This window comes from Macrobrachium nipponense, chromosome 9 (genome assembly GCF_015104395.2).
Source record: "Macrobrachium nipponense isolate FS-2020 chromosome 9, ASM1510439v2, whole genome shotgun sequence".
NCBI classification, from domain to species: Eukaryota; Metazoa; Arthropoda; class Malacostraca; order Decapoda; family Palaemonidae; genus Macrobrachium; species Macrobrachium nipponense.
Genome location: NC_061110.1, coordinates 69,505,448 through 69,525,447, shown reverse-complemented (window position 1 = coordinate 69,525,447; position 20,000 = coordinate 69,505,448). Strand labels below are relative to the sequence as shown.

The following is a 20,000-nucleotide window of genomic DNA, read 5'->3' as shown; positions in this document are numbered from 1 at the left end:
GTAACGGATGTCTAATCTATAGTCTAAAAGCGACTGATTAAAATTAAATCACACATATATATATATATATATATATATATATATATATATATATATATAATAATATATATATTTACATACACATATATGCATAATTCTCCTATGAATGAAGAGTAAATGTAGAATGTAAATAATAGAATAAAGGCTGAATCTGCTGAGATGAGCTGTTTGCATTACATATGCGAATAAGCAAACTCGAAATGTTGAGAAAAGTGAACATATGAATGACAGCATTTTGAGAAGGTTCGGTCATGCAGTTAAAATATTCGACATCAGATTAGTGACAAAAGTATAGTGTACAGTTGAGAAGTGCTCGGGTTAAGGGCGGGGTGGAGGTCTACAAAGAGTTGAATAGGTAGTTGAAAGAGGTATTGGAGAGGAAGGCCTTTGTACCCAGGATGTGAACGGTATAGCGAGTACAGAGATTTAACGAGCTGCTTATGAGCCATCTTTGGAGTTATATGAAGCAGTTGTTGTTGTGGTAGCTTTAATGAACAGGGAGTTCTACCACAGTTCAGCATTAAAGGACGATTTTATTTAATGGTTACACACACACACACACACACACACACATATATATATATATATATATATATATATATATATATTTATATATATATATATATATATATATATATATATATATATATATATATAGAGAGAGAGAGAGAGAGAGAGAGAGAGAGAGAGAGAGTGAGAGAGAGAGAGAGAGAGAGAGAGAGAGAGAGATGAGAGAGAGAGAGAGAGAGAGAACTTTCATACTATTTTAGTCGCTTCTAATCTCTTCGTAATCATCTCTACTGCCTTAAGAAATAATGATGTAATTGTAAGATTTCCTCAACTCCTCTCTTTAAAGTAATTTTTTAATCAGTTTTTTATCATATGCTCTCTCTCTCTCTCTCTCTCTCTCTCTCTCTCTCTCTCTCTCTCTCTCTCTCTCACCCAGCCAGGTAAGAAAATCTCGCTGAGATAATAATTCATTATCTTGACAAGCTGGCGTACTTGAAAATTACTTGCACTTTCTGGAGAATCAAAGCGAGGAGAGTTGTAACTATTTTCGTATATCTTAGCTTCATCAAATGTTTGTTTAAAATCACAAATTTACTAATCAAGTTAAGTATTTATGAAACAGATCCGCTTTCAAAGAAGAGGAGACTTTCAATTTCTCATTCTGTCAGGGATTGGTTGGTCTTTTTGTGACTTTTCTATAACTGCTTGTTACAAAATCCTATGAGAGAAAGGGCTCAGACACGGTGTAACATTTCCGAGAGTTTGGATAAAGTTCATCTCATCAAACTCAGCCTCCACCATCCCGCACTCCACACCCACCACGGGCCCCCCTCCCCAACCCCTTCTTCAAGACCATAGATAAATAAAAGAACGACCCCTTTACACATTCAATCTGTCATCGACAGACAAAAACACAAATAAAAAGCAAAATCACATTCACTTGGCGTGACAAAAGACAACATAAAGCTTGAAATTTAAGTATTCAAGTGACCTTACGAGGCAATGGCCAGAGAGGACTTTCTTTATGCAATTGCACACAGTATGAAAAACAGAACAGACGAGGAACTCAGCCTTCAAAACTGCACCGGGAGGAGACCTTTTCTCTATTTCCCCCTCTCCTACTCCGTCGTTTGCTAAGACGAAACAATAAGGTATGGTTAACTGTTGTAAACAACCTCTTAGTCAAAAGTTATGCCAGGCGTTTCTGTAATCTTAATAGCTGTCAAAAAATAACCAGCACGACAGAGTGTTTTAAAAGAAAAAAAAAAACTCCTTTACTCCTCACGAGTAGCTAATGACTTTTCTTCATAAAAATTGATTTATCAAATCTTTGAAATATTACTGTTTGGCTTAAAGTGCTTGACGATATTGATCTATGATATAAACATGCACTTGCACGAACTATCATACCCCAATGCTTCCAAAAATAAAAGTCGGACCGAGCTCTGATGAGCACAGAAACTAACATTTCATATTAGCAAATGCTTCCATTCCCCTTGCAGTCACTGTCCCAGACCTTGAGCCACTCTAAATTCGAAATCCTAAATTGCAAAGTGAATATTAGTCATTATGATTATAGGAAAATTTAAATAATAAACCTCCTATGCAAAAAAAAAAAATAGCTTGATTTTTAATTGTTTGAAGTTGTTCAGAAATTCAGACAGGAAAATACTAGCTTGCATAATGACATTTAGGAGCTCAAGATCCTGGTGGAGCAGAACGGCCACAGTGTAACGATCTTACGAGAGAGAGAGAGAGAGAGAGAGAGAGAGAGAGAGAGAGAGAGAGAGAGATCACTAGTGATAATAAGTAATAGATATTTAGAAATAGCAGAAAGGATACGAGAATGAGTTAATTTCAGTGTCAGATCTACTGATAACTAACTCATAACTGGAAAGTAGGTACTCATCAGAGTGAACAAACCAAGGTTATTTGTAACCAAATACAGACTCCGATGCAGTATGAAAAAAACTACGCATTTCTGTTAAAAAAAAAAAAATTATCGTGTAGGTTCATGTATTTGTGAATCCGAAATATAACAATAATAAACTCCGGTTAGTAAAGGCTAATGAATGCACATAATAAAAAGCTCATAAGTATGTGTAATGAAATTAAAATCACAAATGAATAAATAGATAATTACATTCTACATATCAGGAGAGAGAGAGAGAGAGAGAGAGAGAGAGAGAACGTGTAAGGTGTGTACGTGTGTGTGTGTGTAGGGGTGTGTACGCGTAGTGTTTAGTGACCAAGGTGAATCTTGATACTTGCGGTGAATGGTGCAGGAGAGGAAACGTTCTGGGATCCGACTCCATTAATTAGAGGCAGTTGGGAAATACCGGGTAAAAGTGTCTTATTAAAGTGTGTCGCTTACAGCGCATGCCCGAGATGTTTTAGGGGGATCCGGAGGTGAAGGGAGACATTTGGACTTACAGGGAGGTGACCCTGAGAGAGCAGGAAAAGCAAACCGTGTTTGATCCACTTTCAGTTCAAAATCAGTGACCACAACTCTTGTGGTGCTGGGGAGAAGATGTTTTTAATATCATTCGGATGGCAGATGAGTGGAAACTTGTTTGCCCTTTTAGCAGATGTCACATATCAACTCTTCTCTCTGACCCAGAGTAACACGTGCTGATAATTTGATTTGTCTTCCTATGATTTTTGCAGTTCGTATCAAGGGTTACCTTTCCAAAATGGTGTTACGCATTAAAGCACAAAATAATATTGCGTTCTGAAGTCATAAATTAATCCAGGTCAGAAACAGATGTTTATTAAGATTACGTGTAATAGCTCGTTCAACTCTACGTTAACATACATTCATATACAAAGAAGTACTCAGGCCCTCAGACAGCATAATTATACAAAATACAAAAAGCTACAAGCTAATCAAAACTAAAAATCTATATATTTACAATATGAGAACAACTAAGCAAGGGAGAGGGAGTTCACTGAACAACCTATTTATATCGTTTCAAAAAAGATTTCGATGTTTAAGCCGACATCCTTCTAATGGTTAATTAAAATGATGAAGAGTATGATAAGAAAGAAGACTAGAGGGAGTAGGAGGATAACGATGAGAGAGAGAGAGAGAGAGAGAGAGAGAGAGAGAGAGAAAATATACCTCTTAGAACTCATATTATTTTTATACATGATGTTTGGTTCTTGCCAACATGAATATCATTTTATCGTCTGACGCAAGCATTCAATTTAGATAATTATGCTTCAGCACTACTAACATACACAGAGACACTCACTTGCGACTGTCTGCTGTAATGACTTTTTTTTTATGTGATTCGTACTTGAATCCAGTCGTTTGTCATTTCTCTATAATATATATTGAGCATGGATGAACTGGACTAAGCCTAAGAAAAGCATCTATCTCAAGCAGGTATTTTCTTAAATGACATGCTCTGCTCTTCCTCGTACTGTTCTCATGATGCTAATTATTGCAAATACAAAACACATTTTGCAGAAACAGAAGAGTTTTGCATTACTCTCTTACGTTCCTTTTGCTACACAGTAGACTAATAATTTCCGTCTTGTATCGTGTCTGTCTTGACCTGTTTCTTTAGTTACGTATAATGCTTCTGTTTCATCCTTTCCTCAGCAGAGATATATTTATGATTGAAAGACTAATATGCAAAAAGCACATCATTGCATACGCACACAGTATGATTAGTCTCTGCTTTGTATGATCATTCTTCTAAAGCTGATTGTATAAGAATATCTGATGAAGATTCGTGTAATAAGGTAATGTTAAGATATGATCCTTAAGTTGGATTGGCTGGTCTTAACGGAAAAAAATAGCTGTAATTTTCTACAATTACCATTGAAATATGAAAAAGACTTTATTTTAAGCAAACGCTTGTTAATCGTTAATCGGAACGTTATAATCACGTAACTCGTATTCTAATGAACTGTTGGTGTCATTTATGGAAATTTTGCTTTCATAATTGTCTCATAAGAAAATGACCCTGTGGTAGGGGTACTGCGAGTCGTAAAAGACGACAAAAGGACAGCTGCTGCCTTGCAGTCTTACTTTTGAGTACAAGGTTAGGCTCACGGCCAATAACTGGAAACTGCTGCCTCGCAGGTGGACTTTTTAGTCAAAGGCGAGGCCCACAGCCAATAACTGTGGTTGATGACAGCAAGGGCATGCAGTCGTAAAAACCCCTTTGCCAAACAATAAACTATGCCTGATTTTGCAAGGAATATGATATAGAGAGAATAGGTTTGGTTGAGGATGATGCCTCTGATAGAAGGTAGTGGAGATGGAGCATCAGGCAACCGACCCCTTAATGTGGGGACAACGGTGGGAAAGAAGAAGAGAAGACTTGTTGTATAAGAAAACGACATTGTCTAAGGCAGTGGTTCCCAAACTGGGGTCCGCGAACCCCTTGGGCTCAAGGAGAAGGCCCTAGGGGGTCCGAGACAAAATGGAAAAATGTATAGTCTTTTAATTCAATAAAACTATCTATAAATGTTTGCTCTGTATTGAATTTAAAGCAATAAAAGAATATTGAGAATATTCTATATATTTACTAAAACTTACTTTGTGCAGGAATAAGCAAATATTAAATGTACATTCTGGTGTTAGAATTTCATATCTCGATGTTGTTCGGATGCCACAATAAGCTGTAGGTCCTGTTGCTAAGTAACCAATTGGTTCCTGTACACGTAAACATATCTAATCCTTCGGACCAACCTTGGGAAAGCTGTAGTCAGCTCAATGGTCTGGTAAAACTTATGGCCACGCTACACCAGTCAGTTTTATTGACAATCCTCCCATTATTGTCAATAACATTGATAGTCTGATGTCATGTCTGAAGGGTTGTCAATGATATTGAAACAACCTTGTCAGTGATATTGACTCGTTGAACTATTGTGTAGCGTGAGGGTGAGATTGGCAATAAATCTTACTCAAAAGATCGCTTTCTACCTCAGAAGTACAATTCATTCTGTTCAGAGTAGTTCACATGAAAGAGCCCTTTTATTTTTTCTTCATTTCAGTGATATAAATACTGCTTAATAAAGTGTTGTTCTACGTGTATTTCTTTTCAATAGTGTGATTATTGGGTATTAAAATAACTTTTCACAATTTTTCATTTGTTATAATTTTTATTATTCATAATAATGTAATTATTGGTTAGTAAGGTACCTTTTTTAATTATATATTTTTTTCATTCCATTATGTAATCGTTGTCTAGTAAAGTAAGCTAAGAGAAAAGTAATGTATATTATGCCTTCATGCCATTTTTTCATCCATTCATTAGCCGTCTCAGTATATAAAATAAACTTTGAGACGGCATGTAATGGCATAATATTTCTCCATAACTATTTTGCTGATTAACTGAGGCAACACCGCACTTACAAATTTCAACTCCTCAAATGCAATGCCAGTGGCCAAGTAACGAAGAGTTACCGACAATCTTTGACACACTAGAATACTCTTTCTCAAATGTGTTTCTTTTCTATTAAGGGTTTCATTAAATTTAACAGTTCATCAAACCCTGATCCATGTAAGCGAAGAAACTGTCTAAAATCAGATGAATCACTGAATCTCGGTTCATCCAAGAGGTTTTCTTATGTATATCAATGTCTCTTTTTGAAACATTCTTTCATCCACTTTTTTTTATATGTTCTGTTCTATCCTCCCAAAACAAAAACAAAAAACTACGGATATGTAAACTAAATCCTCGTCAGAGAGAGAGAGAGCATGTTGCCGCTGTGAAGGCCAAGAGAGAGATATGACGATTATTGTCAATATTATTGAGCAGTGTGAGGACAAATGATTGCAGGCCCCGAGTATTGAGTTAATATGATTGACATCAATATCATTGATAGTGTAGGGGCCGGTTAAGATATACTCAATTGAATGTACTACGCTGTAGTGGGTATCCCGGTATGGTAATGATAACTTTTGATTGGCTGAGGTCCTCGGCCGGAACTCATACAAGTTTGGGAACCACTGATGTAAGGGATTAATTAAATCTGCAGATCACCTATTAGCTTCACGGGACGGGATGAATAAAGCCAGTTTGAGTCGAGGGGTGTTTGAATAACGTACTGGAAGGAGAAAGCAATCTTTTACTATCTATAATATAAAAACATCCATATGAAAAGGCCAAAAGGAACTTACTTTGTCCGGCAAGTTTCGTCGGGACAGAACGGACACATTTGCAAAAGGTTTTAGAGACCAAGTCATCCTTATCACCCACATAAATAGAGAATGTCTTCTGCCAACGCATAACAAATCAATTGGTTGACTATGTCTAAAAGCAATAGCTGGATGTTAGTAACTGTTAAGAATGAACGTCATGTAAGATCAAATATGAAAGGCTGGAGTTCAATGAACCGGTCTAGTATATGACGGGCATAAAAATACGTACGCTGCGAGCATCATTATTTAATTACAAAAATCATTATCACTGTTAATCATGAGAGGGCAATTTTTGTTGTGGTTACTGCTACTGTCATTAATAGGTGCGACATTATTATTGCTGATAGCGTTTTAATAATGTATTTATAGCTGATGGTTTCATTCATTCAATACGAACTTCTTTATTCACCTAACTGAAGTTATGGCACTTTCCATTTCCAGACCATTCTGGGAAAAACAGTTATAAACACAACCACGCCTCCTCGACTCTGTACACGCAGTCATTCACACTTTCGAAACCAGACTACTTCACACAGAAGATACCGGATTCCGTTTAAAGAGATAGTCATTACTAAAACACAAGCATCATTGTAATGGCCGAGTTATGACTTGCTAATGACAAGACTTACAAAAGCGGCAGTTTTGCGTCACACCGAAAGGATCAAGCAAAGTTTTCTTCTGGTGTCCTCGAGGTACTGAGGTTGAGATGGTCATGACATTTTTTTTACATAATTATGAAAATAAATGCTGATTGTATACATACACACACATACACACACACACAAGTATTAGTTAGATGAAAAATAGTGTTGAAACGGAAGGTCCTCAGTACCCAAAAAGCACTACAGTGCGTGCCACATAAAGTAAGTGGTGCGGTGTGAAAGGTGTGGAAAGGACTTGGTAAGATAGGCTGTGATTTCTAAGCAGGTATACGAATTTTCTGGCATTGTGAGAGATTTAGGCCCAATGGGTGCCAACTGGTTTAGACATTAGAATAATGAATTTGCCTATGATTTTTGCCGAATTTTCTCAATAGCTACCCCTAAGAGGAAAAACGTTCGTCGTGTTTATATATATAATATATATATATACCTATATTATATATATATATATATAGATAGATAGATATAGATATATGTATGTATGTATGTATATACATACATCATACATACATACATACCTACATACATACACACACACACACACACACACACATATATATATATATATATATATTATATATATATATATATATATATGTACATATGTTATATATATATACATATATATATATATATATATATATATATATATATATAATATATCTAATTAGAGAGAGAGAGAGAGAGAGAGAGCGGGGGTGGTGATTTTAAAACCTCCTTCACAGGAAAGTAGGGTCTTTTGTGAAACTTTTAAAACCTTTCAAGAAATAATATAAAATTCAGTAGACCTCATTTGTATTATTCAAGCAATAAAGTAACAACAGCTGAATTATACCTCCTTCATTTTCATTCACGGTGATATTTTGAAAAAATCGCAATTGAGATTTTCCATCATTTTTGTTACTGTATGATATGAAGGTACTAACCCAAATCATATCTTTACCTGCAGTTCTATATACATACATACATATATATATATATTATATATATTATATATAAATATATATATTATATTTACATATGAGTTACAATATGATGGAAGTGTGGTGTACGATAACCACACGAAACTTCAATGCACTCAGAGGTATGAATCTTAAAATCGAAAAAGTAATTTTTTCCACTAAAGAAAATTTGATCCTAAAATAAAGGCAGCTATAAAAAAATATCATAAATTCGTTCAACCGGAATTTTACAGAAAGCAAGAGAATTTACCTTCCTTTCGCTAGTAAAATTTCACGCCGTCACTAGTGCCATGATATTCCATAATGATAGTTAATAAGGAGGGCGAGGCCGTATATTACCAGGCGTGAACTTTGCTCAGCAAGTGACCACGGAAATACGTCAGCTGGGCTGACATTTGAAGATCCGATACCTTTAAAAAGAAAAGGAGGTTAGTTTGGGATGGGTATTGATGTCATAACTTCGAGTTCAAAGACTCGGAACCAGACTGTTGAAATCCTTGACCGGTGAATGTTTTCGAAAGGGAACCAGAGGTGCTTCCGTGGACGATGAGTCTTCCTGCATGATGATCCAACTCATACAAAAATAAAAAAATGAAACTGGGTGTGTCTTCAGGCAATTTTTTTTTACACTATTTCATGTTTCCGTCGTTTGCTCCACATTTTCAGTCTCCTCTCCACGAGCTTAACCGTCATAGCAAAGCGTCTCCTCGCCACTGGACGAACACTTGCTCCCATCGAAATCCGGTTCCTCTTCTTCGAAGCTGCACAGAAGGTCTTGCAAAATGCACCATACTGAAAGAGTAAAAGGCGTTGGAAATCTAAAGGCACAGCAAGTAAGCGGGTGACTACTGCAAAGTACTTATAAAAATGGGAGGTAAAAGTCGACTACGGTCAACAAAGCACAATCATAATAATCTCGGTGGGTCAAGTTTTTCCTTAGTCAGTTCAGGTATCTGTGAGGCTGGTTTTAGCCGGTAGCAGTGGGCGGAGTGGTGAACATTTTTCAACAAAGTCTAAGACTTGATGTTCCAGGAACATTTCGTGCTATGTGTAAAAGCGCTCTAGAATACACAAATCTTTATAATTGCTGATGTGTACTTCAACACGGCAGTCAAACAGATAGCCTATTGCAGTAGGCATTCTGTGGTTCTTCTTATCATTATTCTCCATCAAAAATCTAATCTAAAAAAGAAAATAGTCCTTTCTAAAGGAATGAATGTGAGGAATAATATTATCTAGTTAGGAAGATAGTCTTTGTTAGGAAACAGGATTGCTTGTACAAAATAAATGATACACTAATTACATTCATCAAGTACTGATTACATTCACGGCGAGAAAGACTAGATAAAAAGGAAAGACTTCGACGACAACAAAAACACTGTCTCTCTACAAAACGAAATAAAATCACGAGAAAAATTAGTACAAGGACATGGACAGGCAACACCCAAACAGACTAACTTAACTACAATGGCGGCAGCAAATGGGGAATCCCCTTTCTCAGTAAAGGAGCGAGTCGCCTTATTTTCCAAGCGTCCTTTCTCATCGCACTGGGGACCTGATTCAATTAAAATTGCCTAACCGAATTTTCATAGAAGACAGGAACAGCCATTTCTCATTCCAAAAAGAAAATCTATAACCATGGACTGAGGAACAATATAAATCTGCTCCTTAAACATTTCCTTATTGACAAACACATTACTAGATGAATGTGAAAATATCCAGTCAGTGAATACACAAAAGTAACAAAACGTGCCTTAATAAACATGTTCCTCTGGCCAGAGTGTAGATTTAAAGTATTACTAGGGAATAAAAACAAAAAGGAGAGCGGCAAATGCCTGCTGTAACAATGCTCGTTTGATGGCAAATAATGCGCTGAAAGAAGGTTGTCGGAGAGTGAATAACTTGCTTGGACGCACTTGCAATACAATGCCTGCCTAAACCAGTGCTCTTTAGAAGACCGGTCAAAGAAGGTTCTCGCGATGAGAGAGGAAAAAGTGGAAGAAGAGGAAGAGTGGGCATATGACGGGACCAAAGAAGATGTCAGAGGTCATCCATCGCATCCTAACTCGCGGACGAAACACCAAACTCACAAAATATGTGACGATGCTGTCAAAATTATAGAACTGAGTAGGTTTATGGAGGCGTGAACAAAATCACTACTGCGTTAATTACCGTTAAGGGGTATGTACATGGGGAGAAAAATACTCAGTCTCGGGGTATGAAAGCTTATTGTAACCCTCGTGAACGTTTTAGTCTTTAACATTAAAATCAAACAATGATGTAGGAACTTTACATCTTAATTCACATTTGCGAAAAGGAAGAAAGTCGTGAACTTTTATGATATTAAACACTGAATCATTAAGTGTAATTAGGGCCAATACAACAGTGTCAAATCAAGGAAAAGTATCCACACTTTTATTTTTCTTGTAAACTTGCATATCTCTTCCAAGAAAGTGTGAGCAGATTAATTCCGTGAAATTATTTCTTTCTCACCTTGATGTAGAGTGCTATATATAATTCTTCGCAGAGTTAAAATCACCAAATCTCTCACCCTGGCACACATACTACATCTGCCGACAAACATAATTTTTTGCAGCTGAGTGGGTCAAGTTACAATCGATTTTGATTTGAGTAATTAATCATTAAATACAACTATTATTTCTGAAAATTCAAGGGCCTCAGAACGAAGTGCAACAAGGCAACCTAAACTTCATGTCAAAAAATCTAAAATGGATATATCTGTGTAATCCAATTATCTTTCAACTTGATAGCCTAAAAAAAACAAGTAACCAACTATAATTACTTCAACCACTAGATATACTCAAGACCTCTCAGCTTCGCAGATAAAATATTGCGTCAGAAATACTGTAATTTGGCAAACACACCACCCGATCATCAACATAAATATCATCCAGTTACCATCAGAACCTTTCATACAACTAGAGAGGTCAGAAACCAGAACACGAGGAACTACAAGTAATATTTATGATAACCCGAAGAAGAGGTGTTACTTCACTGCACACCTATCCAGCGTGTCTTTACTACGAAATAAGCTGTTAATGACTTGGTAGATGCAATGTGTAGAATTAGAAGTATATATCTGTGTCTATTCTAAATACAAGTCGTTAATGAATGTAAATAATTGGAGAGAGCCTTAAAATTTTCGGGCTGTATTCCAATCTCCCAGAGAATTAACATTAGCAAAGTGATGCTGACCATTTCAGAGACGTCAGTGACCAATAGAGAATGCCTTTGGCAGAGGTTCGCGTTTTTTAGACGGATTCATCGTGGATGACATATCACCTTCATGCTTTGTCTCTCTCTCTCTCTCTCTCTCTCTCTCTCTCTCTCTCTCTCTTACACACACACACACACACACACACACATATATATATACATATATTCTTTAAGCAAGAAATAATTTCATGAGCTCCACATTTGTTGGTAAATAGTAAAATCCTATATTCATGAGGGCGTTGAGTTTTGTACTTTTAGCTGTCAGCTACTGTTGCTAGAAAGCTAACCTTTTAAGTGACAAAGATATTGAAGATTAGTGCAAATTAAGAGTCACTGACAACATTATGATAATGAAATACAAAATTTTAATTAATAATCTTTTTTTTATTTTAGAAGATATATAATTATTATATATATATATATATATATATATATATATATATATATATATATATATATGTGTGTGTGTGTGTGTGTGTGTGTGTGTGTGTCCATTGATTCTCGGCCTTTTCGGATGAGTAGCTAGCTGTCTGGCATCGCCAACCCTAACTGAAACCCATAGGCTTAACTGAGCACCAGGTAAATATTACTACTTCTGACAATGGAAATATTGAGAATTTTTTAAAAAGCATTCTCATATCGTACATCACTGCAAAGAATTCGAAAAAATGACCAAAAAGTATTATATATGAATATATGAAATCGACAGACATAATGAGCGGAAATAGATTTAAACCTTTCTTTGTGGTCCGAGAGAGATTCGTTGTTACCTCCTTTTGATATCCCGGCTTCCGGTTCGAATCTCGCTCGGTCGTCAGAATGACCTCATTCTTTTTTTCATTTGCATCTCAGACTTCGCAGTGGCAAGCGCATCCAAAGTGTGAAAATCGTTTTGTTGAGCGGGCTTTGTGGTTATTACAACTAACATAGGTACCCTGTAAAAAAGTGACCAGTGGACTATATATATATATTTGTTGGTGTGTGTATATATATATATATATATATATATATATATATATATATATATATATATATATATATATATATATATATATCTGTATATATATACAGGTATTATATATATATATATATATATATATATATATATATATATATATATATATATATATATATATATTATATACTGTATATACATATACAGATATATATATATATATATATATATATATATATATATACAGATATATATACTATATAAATATATATATATATATATATATATATATATATATATATGTGTGTGTGTGTGTGTGTGTGTGTGTGTGTGTGTGTGTACACAGTTTATATATCGGTTTAATGCACTGTATTATAAAAAAAATGAGTTTCATGAAAGTTTTGAATTGTCTTAAATATGACAGCTAATATTTAAGTATTGAATGTCCTAAAATCGATGCAAAAATACCATAATTATCTATTTGCAATTATAAAGTAACAATATTTCTTATTTTTTTCTCAAATTTAATTCTAAGATGATACTTTCGATATGTCAGACAAAACCAAACGGTGAGTTTTCCTTGGAGTGACCACCTGGGATTTTTAAACTAAGTAAATATAGCGTAAATATGAGAGAAGTCTTATTAACTCCTAAAAGGATATATCTCTTTCTTACGATCTAATCGGATTCATCTCTCATCTTTTTCACAAATTCTTAACGCTATGGAAATGACAAGAGATAACTTCCACAGATTGGCGAAACACAGCATAAAAATGAATATTTCTGTATCAGTCTTCGTATAGGTTTACCTGAAGAGAATTCAACAAGATGTTTGTTCATGAAAAGTATATATACTCCGGCTGCTGTTATCAAATCACATTGATGCCATCATATAATTCCTGAATTTTCACCGATGTATTTGATCAGTTCATGAAGTTACAAATAACCCAACTACTAAATCTTTCTGAGACTAACAGAATACGACAGATTCTAACGATCTAACGATGTTGGAAAAATAAAGTATGCAACGATTTTAAAGAAAAAAAGAAAAAGAAATAATTGCGCCAAAATGTTTTCGGCGCAATCAACTTTTCTGACATCGTATAATGCTGTTTGAAACTCTCATTCTTTACCCATGAAACTCTCAACTGTGACCCATAAACTTTCAGCCACGGACCAGTGGTGGCCTGTGTTGTTGCGGTGCCAGACGCACGATCATGGCTAACCTTAACCTTAAATATAGATAAAAGCTACTTTGGCTAGAGGGTTTCAATTTGTTATGTATGATGTTTGTAGGGTAGATGATCAACATGACAATTTGCAGCCCTCTAGCCTCAGTAGTTTTGAAGATCTGAGGGCGGACAGAAAAAGTGCGGACGGACAGACAATAGCCATCAGATAGTTTTCTTTTACAGAAAGTTAAAAAGGCATCGTCGACCATACGCGGCTAAAATGACAGATTCATAGTAAAAAAACTGATCTCTGCCCAAAGCGCCAGAATGAAGGCCTCCTTTGTGTGTTCTCCATGTTCTTTTCTAAATGACCGCTACCTAAAACTGCGAATCTAATGTTTCCATGAACCCATAAGTTACGAATGGCCAAAAAAAAAAAGAAAAAAGGAAAAACAAAACTTTCATGCATTTAATTCTGAATCCAAACACAGACAGATAGTTCCACGTTTGCGATACCACGAGGAAAGAGAAAGAGCGGTCGACTGCAGGCATTCAAAAAAAAAAAAAAAAAAAAAAATTATCTCGTTCCGTAATAAAACACATCCTGAGTCACTAGTCACTCCGGAGTCCGAGAGAAAGTAAGTATCTCATCCAAGCAGGATTTTTTATGCTTCTATTAACGCTCCAAGAATTTTTCTTTTTTTGTGACCTGGCACGGGAGGAGCTGGTTTTGTTTCGGGGTTAGAAGGGTGGGAGGGAGGTGTGGCCAGAAAAGTAATGGCAGAAGAAAAAGTTGTTCTTGTTTAACCAACAAGGCATCAAAGTGTCGATAAGAAAAAGAAAAAGAGAAGAGGGCTGATATAAACCTCCAGAATATCTATGTGATGATAACAGAAGAATTACAGCGCAATTGTTAACATACCGACACCCGGTGGCAATTACGGGGGACAAGTTCATTGACACGTCTGCGGTTGAGAGAATTCCCATCTACTGAGATCGATTAGGGCTTTCTAAAGCCCATGTCGCAAATACGTGCCTCGCGGCTGCATTTATAAAGGCTATCCATGAAATCTAAAGCAAACGAACGCCTGTGAATGTGCAAATATATTAACCAATATTTGTGAGCGCTTGTAGTCGTAAATTTGTCTACACAAGCGTGAAATGTCATATAAGGGCATCATTGCTATAATCGCAAACACACACACACACACACACACCCACACGCAAGTGTCAGAGATTCTTTTCTTCGACGAATGTCGCAACATAATATACAATCCGGCTTTTTTTCTGATCCCGTTAAATGTATCAAAATCATTTACATTACTCCTTCATGTACCTTAAACGATATTTGACATTGTGGTAATTCATAATGAGTTAGCGCTCCCTCTTATAAAGGACTACATAAAAGATGCCGCCCCTGAATCAAAATCATTTCCTTAGCAAATGAAAGTATTAAGAGCGTATGACGTGGTGTAGAACAGAAATATTCAAATTATTCTGATTATGAGACGCTGACTCCTACGACACTGTGGAAAAGATCAGGCGTCACCATTCAAAAACCATATCGGGAATCTAGGAAGGAAGCTCCAACCGCACTCCTTTGTCAGGAGTTTGCCTTCACATAGAATTGTCGATTAATACAAGAACTTCATGCCCACGTCCACGTAACACAATATATAGTTAGGAATGGAATATAGAATTTAGGCCAAAGGCAAGGCACTGGGACCTGTGAGGTCATTCAGCGTTGAAAGGAAAAATGAGAGTGGAAAGGTTTCAAAGATGTTATAGGAGGAAAGCATCGCGGTTGCATTGTGAAAAATTTGCTAGGGGAATGTGGATAGCAAAATGGAAGAAAGAGAATATGAATTGAGATACCGAAGGGACGCTGCAAAGAACCTTAAGTAATGCCTACAGTGAACTGCATGAGGTGCACTGACGGCACCACCCTCCTACGGTGTACAATGAAGATAAGTAACGTGACAGAAATCTGTCGTGCAAAGCAATATGAATGCCAGTGCTTACGCAGTGATATAACAATGGGAACAATCCGGTTCAACAAAGTCCAAGAATTGGGCCATTGGTTATTCTCCGCTCTGAAGGTGGTATCAGGTGTAGTTAGGTTTCGTTGTCTCATTTCTTTCCAGCGTCTAAGAGGACGGTTAGATTTAATCAATCAGACAGAGAAAGTATTATATACCTCGGTGGTTAAATACTATTGTCCGCCCTCAGATCTTAAAAATTACTGAGGCTAGCGGGCTGCAAATTGCTATCTTGATCATCCACCCTTCACTCATCAAACGTACCAAATTGCAGCCCTCTAGCCTCAGTAATTTTTTTTTTTATTTAAGGTTAAAGTTAGCCATAATCGTGCATTTGGCAACGAAATAGGCCCGTCCACAACCGGACTGTGGTTAAAGTTTCGTGGGGCGCGACTCATACAGCATTATTCCGAGACCATTTTCGGTAGCCTTGAGTATACGATGTACAGAAAACTCGATTTCGTCGAATAAACTGCGGCACAAATTTTAATTTATTTTTATTTTAAGGAAGTGTTGGGTAACGAGATAATTGAAACGTTTCTCTGACTTTGTTCCAAGTTCAGTAATTATGAGATTCAACGAAAAAAAAGAACAAAAAAGGATTTGAATTTTGAGAATTGGAAATAAAACTTGAATAATAATAATGATAGTAATGATAATGATGACAGATAGTAACCATGGTTATGGTATACAAGAATGATATTAACCCGAGGAGAATCGTCGAATTAAACCATTAGTTGCGAATAATAAAAAAGAAAACGATTACCTATGAGGTAATTTTCCTACTTAGAAATGTAACCCAGCAAATATTAGCTTACTCAGAATAAAGAAAATTTCTTCTAAATACACACATACACACACACACACACACACACACACTGTGTGTGTGTGTGTGTGTGTAAATCAACAAATAATCCAAGTTCATAACGGCTAGAGGACACTGGAAAGAAACTTGTCTACATTATTTCCTAAGTATTTATCACCCAGGCATCGTCATTACACAATCAAAACAGATAAACGGTTGTCGATCTTATCTACTTGGTCATACAGACGAAATAAATAGAAGTTCCCTACAGCAATCGGACGCGAGTCAAAAAAGCAAGGAGACGTTTAGAAAGATGATCTCTGCGATTCTTCCGTTTCCGGGAAGCGAATTATGCTCCGTTAAATATGCAGAATTACTTTTGAAATTCCTTCTCAGGTCATATGCAACCGAAATGTCAGAGTAACCATCCATTCAGCAGATACATTTAACCGAAGGGTCGCAAAAAAATATAATTGCTTATATTGCACCACTTCATCGCAATAAAGTTCCACCGTCATCCAATGGAAAAAAAAAATCCACAAATTCAATGAAATTCGTTACTAACAGAACATTTTTCCTTTCAGCTTAAGTGATAACAGTCTGAAAAGATAACTAATATTAGTACGAAAAGACCTTTTTGAAAGCCCTCGGGCCCATTGCAATATGTTGCGCATGACGAAGCGAAGCCATTGGAAGAATAACTAAAGAAATACATTACGGAACCTGTCCACTTTCACCTGTGCAGGCAAAGGCAGCGTAGGCATTACAGATACCTCATTCGTGAAGTCTGTGAACCGGATAATTAGGGTATTACTTCTCAGACATTATTTTTGCTGGTAAAAATAAGCCGCCGCGAGTGAAGATTGGTCGCTGCGGAAGCAGATGACATCAAATCAACAGGGAAATAATTAATGCAATTATATATATGTATATAGGTCCGTGTGTGTGTGCGTGTGTGTGTGTGTGTGTGTGCGTGTGTGTGTGCGCACGCGTTTGCGTGTATTTTCTATTCCATGCCGGTGTAACAAATTTCGACAATTATTCATGTGCACATAAATATATATATATATATATATATATATATATATATATATATATATATGTATATGTATATGTATATATATATATAGTATATACATGATATATATATATATCTATATATATATATATATATATATATATTATGGTATATATATATATATATATATATATCTATATATATATATAATATATACGTATATACACATACACACATCACACATCACATATATATATATATATATATATATATATATATATATATATATATATATATATATATAATATTTTATTAGCTATTTCCACACGTACAAATACATATGTATATTGTAATATGTATATAGAGATGTATATATATATATATATATATATATATATATATATATATATATATATTATATATATATATACATTACAGTAGCTTGGGAATAGCAAATGAAATTATGCACAAACGCGCGCACGCCAAATTAAAACCCTGTTATTAAGATATGTTATATTAAAAACCACCCTTCCTCTGTCAACACAGGCAACGAATTATCTACGATATAGTTAGCTGACTATGGCGTAATTGCTGACAACCAGAAGTCTCACACCCGCATTCCTTATAATTATTTCTATTAACGTTAATGTCAGGTATACCATTCTGCTCTCCGAATTTCCATGGTTTTGTGTTTCCTGTCCCGACAGCCTTTGTTGCAGTCACCAGAAACTTATTTTGAATAACTATAATGACCTCCTCGTCCCTCCGTTTCTGGATTTACTGAGACTGCAAGTTCTGAATCTGAATAGGGAATAGACGAAGCAGGTCTTCCTTCCTTGTCAGATTGAGGAACGAATTTGCTGGCTTCTAAATAAGTATGCTGAAGGGAGGTCACTTGATCGGAGTTTTGGTTTGGTACGTTACTTCCTACCCAAGACGTTGATCATGTCAAAAAAAAAAAAAAAATCTGGAAGACACTTCGCACAGAGATCAATAAAATGAGCAGAGCGGTCGTTGTGAATTTAGGCAACTGCAGTGCTTCGTAATTCATGAAAAAGACATATTCCGTACACAAACTAAAAAATAATCTGATTGGTCGCTATGCATATAGACAAATTCCACCTAAATCATAAAAAAGTGACTGACTGGACGTAAACCGGTAATCACGGTGAGATTGTTCAACTTTCATCATTTCATTTTCTGACCAATTTTATTTTATTTTTATTTTTTTCTTAAGACAATGAAATGATTTCCTTATCAAGGTGCTCCGTTAATTAACACAGAAATGAGGGCATCAGGATCTCTCTTCTGCTCACGACAAAGTTAGATCTATACGTTCTGTTAAAATAGATCAGAAATAAATGCACGCACATCTACGCACGGCGTATAAGAAAAAATCCTGCATAAACTAATAAGCAGACCTGAATTCAAATAGAAATCGTCCTTAAGTGAGAGGTAAACCATCAAGCTTTAAATTCTCATAAATCCTTTTTAAGATGCTTCTTCAAAATTATTCCTGTATGGACGGAATATGGCCGATTGGTGGTTTGACCTTTAAACTCCGAGCAAGCAGTTTTCAGGCCCAGAACCGGAATGGCAGCTGCAAGCTTCTAACAGCAAAACACTCGCAAAGTGCCTTCGGAAAGCAATGCTGCCTGCCATAAAAAAGTTTCCACTCCCTTCCGTCACGAACAAAGGCAGTTTAGGAGTGGTCTCTCCTCTGCGGCCTTTCGTTCTTAAGAAGAAAGTTCCATCATTTTGAAAAGACCAGCCTGTTATAATTAGTTGATTAAACAAGATGCAAATGCTATCAGACACAGATCACTGGAAAAAGTGGATTCTTCAGAGTTAAGGTATTATCACTATTGTTATTGTTAGCTGATAAGGTATAAAGGTTCATATCAGAAAGTCAAAAGTCAGCTTGAACAGGAACATTAAGAGAACGGATTTTCCATTCAGGAACATTATAAACTACAGACTAAATAACCATTAACTGGGAAGAGATCCATAAACATTACGCACACGCTATATATATATATATATATATATATATATATATATATATATATATATATATATATACATATATATATAAATATATGTATATATACATATATATATTATATATATATATATATATATTATATATATATAACACATATCCATTGGTGAAAAATAAGAGAAGGGGTGTAGTTCCTGACCGGTTTCGACTTTATTTCCTCCGTCATTGGCTTGGGAATAAAGTCGAAACCGGTCAGAGCCTACATCTCGTCTCTTATTTTTTACCTGTGAACATGTGTGATAAATGAAGCACGTGCTAAAGTGCTTATAATCATATGTATATATATATATATATATATATATATATATATATATATATATATATATGTGTGTGTTTGTGTGTGTGTGTGCGTGAGCGTTTACACACACACACACACACA

The 20,000-nt window shown here is 35.7% G+C and overlaps 2 protein-coding genes across 2 annotated transcripts in view; one reads left to right on the top strand and one right to left on the bottom strand.

Moving 5' to 3' along the window:
• The window catches only part of LOC135218542 (very long-chain specific acyl-CoA dehydrogenase, mitochondrial-like), a 303,617-nt gene extending 291,392 nt beyond the window's left edge, over positions 1-12,225 (bottom strand). Inside the window, exon 1 of the mRNA XM_064254915.1 lies at positions 12,221-12,225. The gene's annotated coding sequence lies outside the window, so the exon portion shown is untranslated. The remainder of the gene's footprint in view (positions 1-12,220) is intronic.
• LOC135218541 (homeobox protein 2-like) overlaps positions 1-20,000 on the top strand; it is an 81,736-nt gene that overhangs the window by 51,517 nt on the left and 10,219 nt on the right. The gene's annotated exons all lie outside the window — the stretch shown is intronic.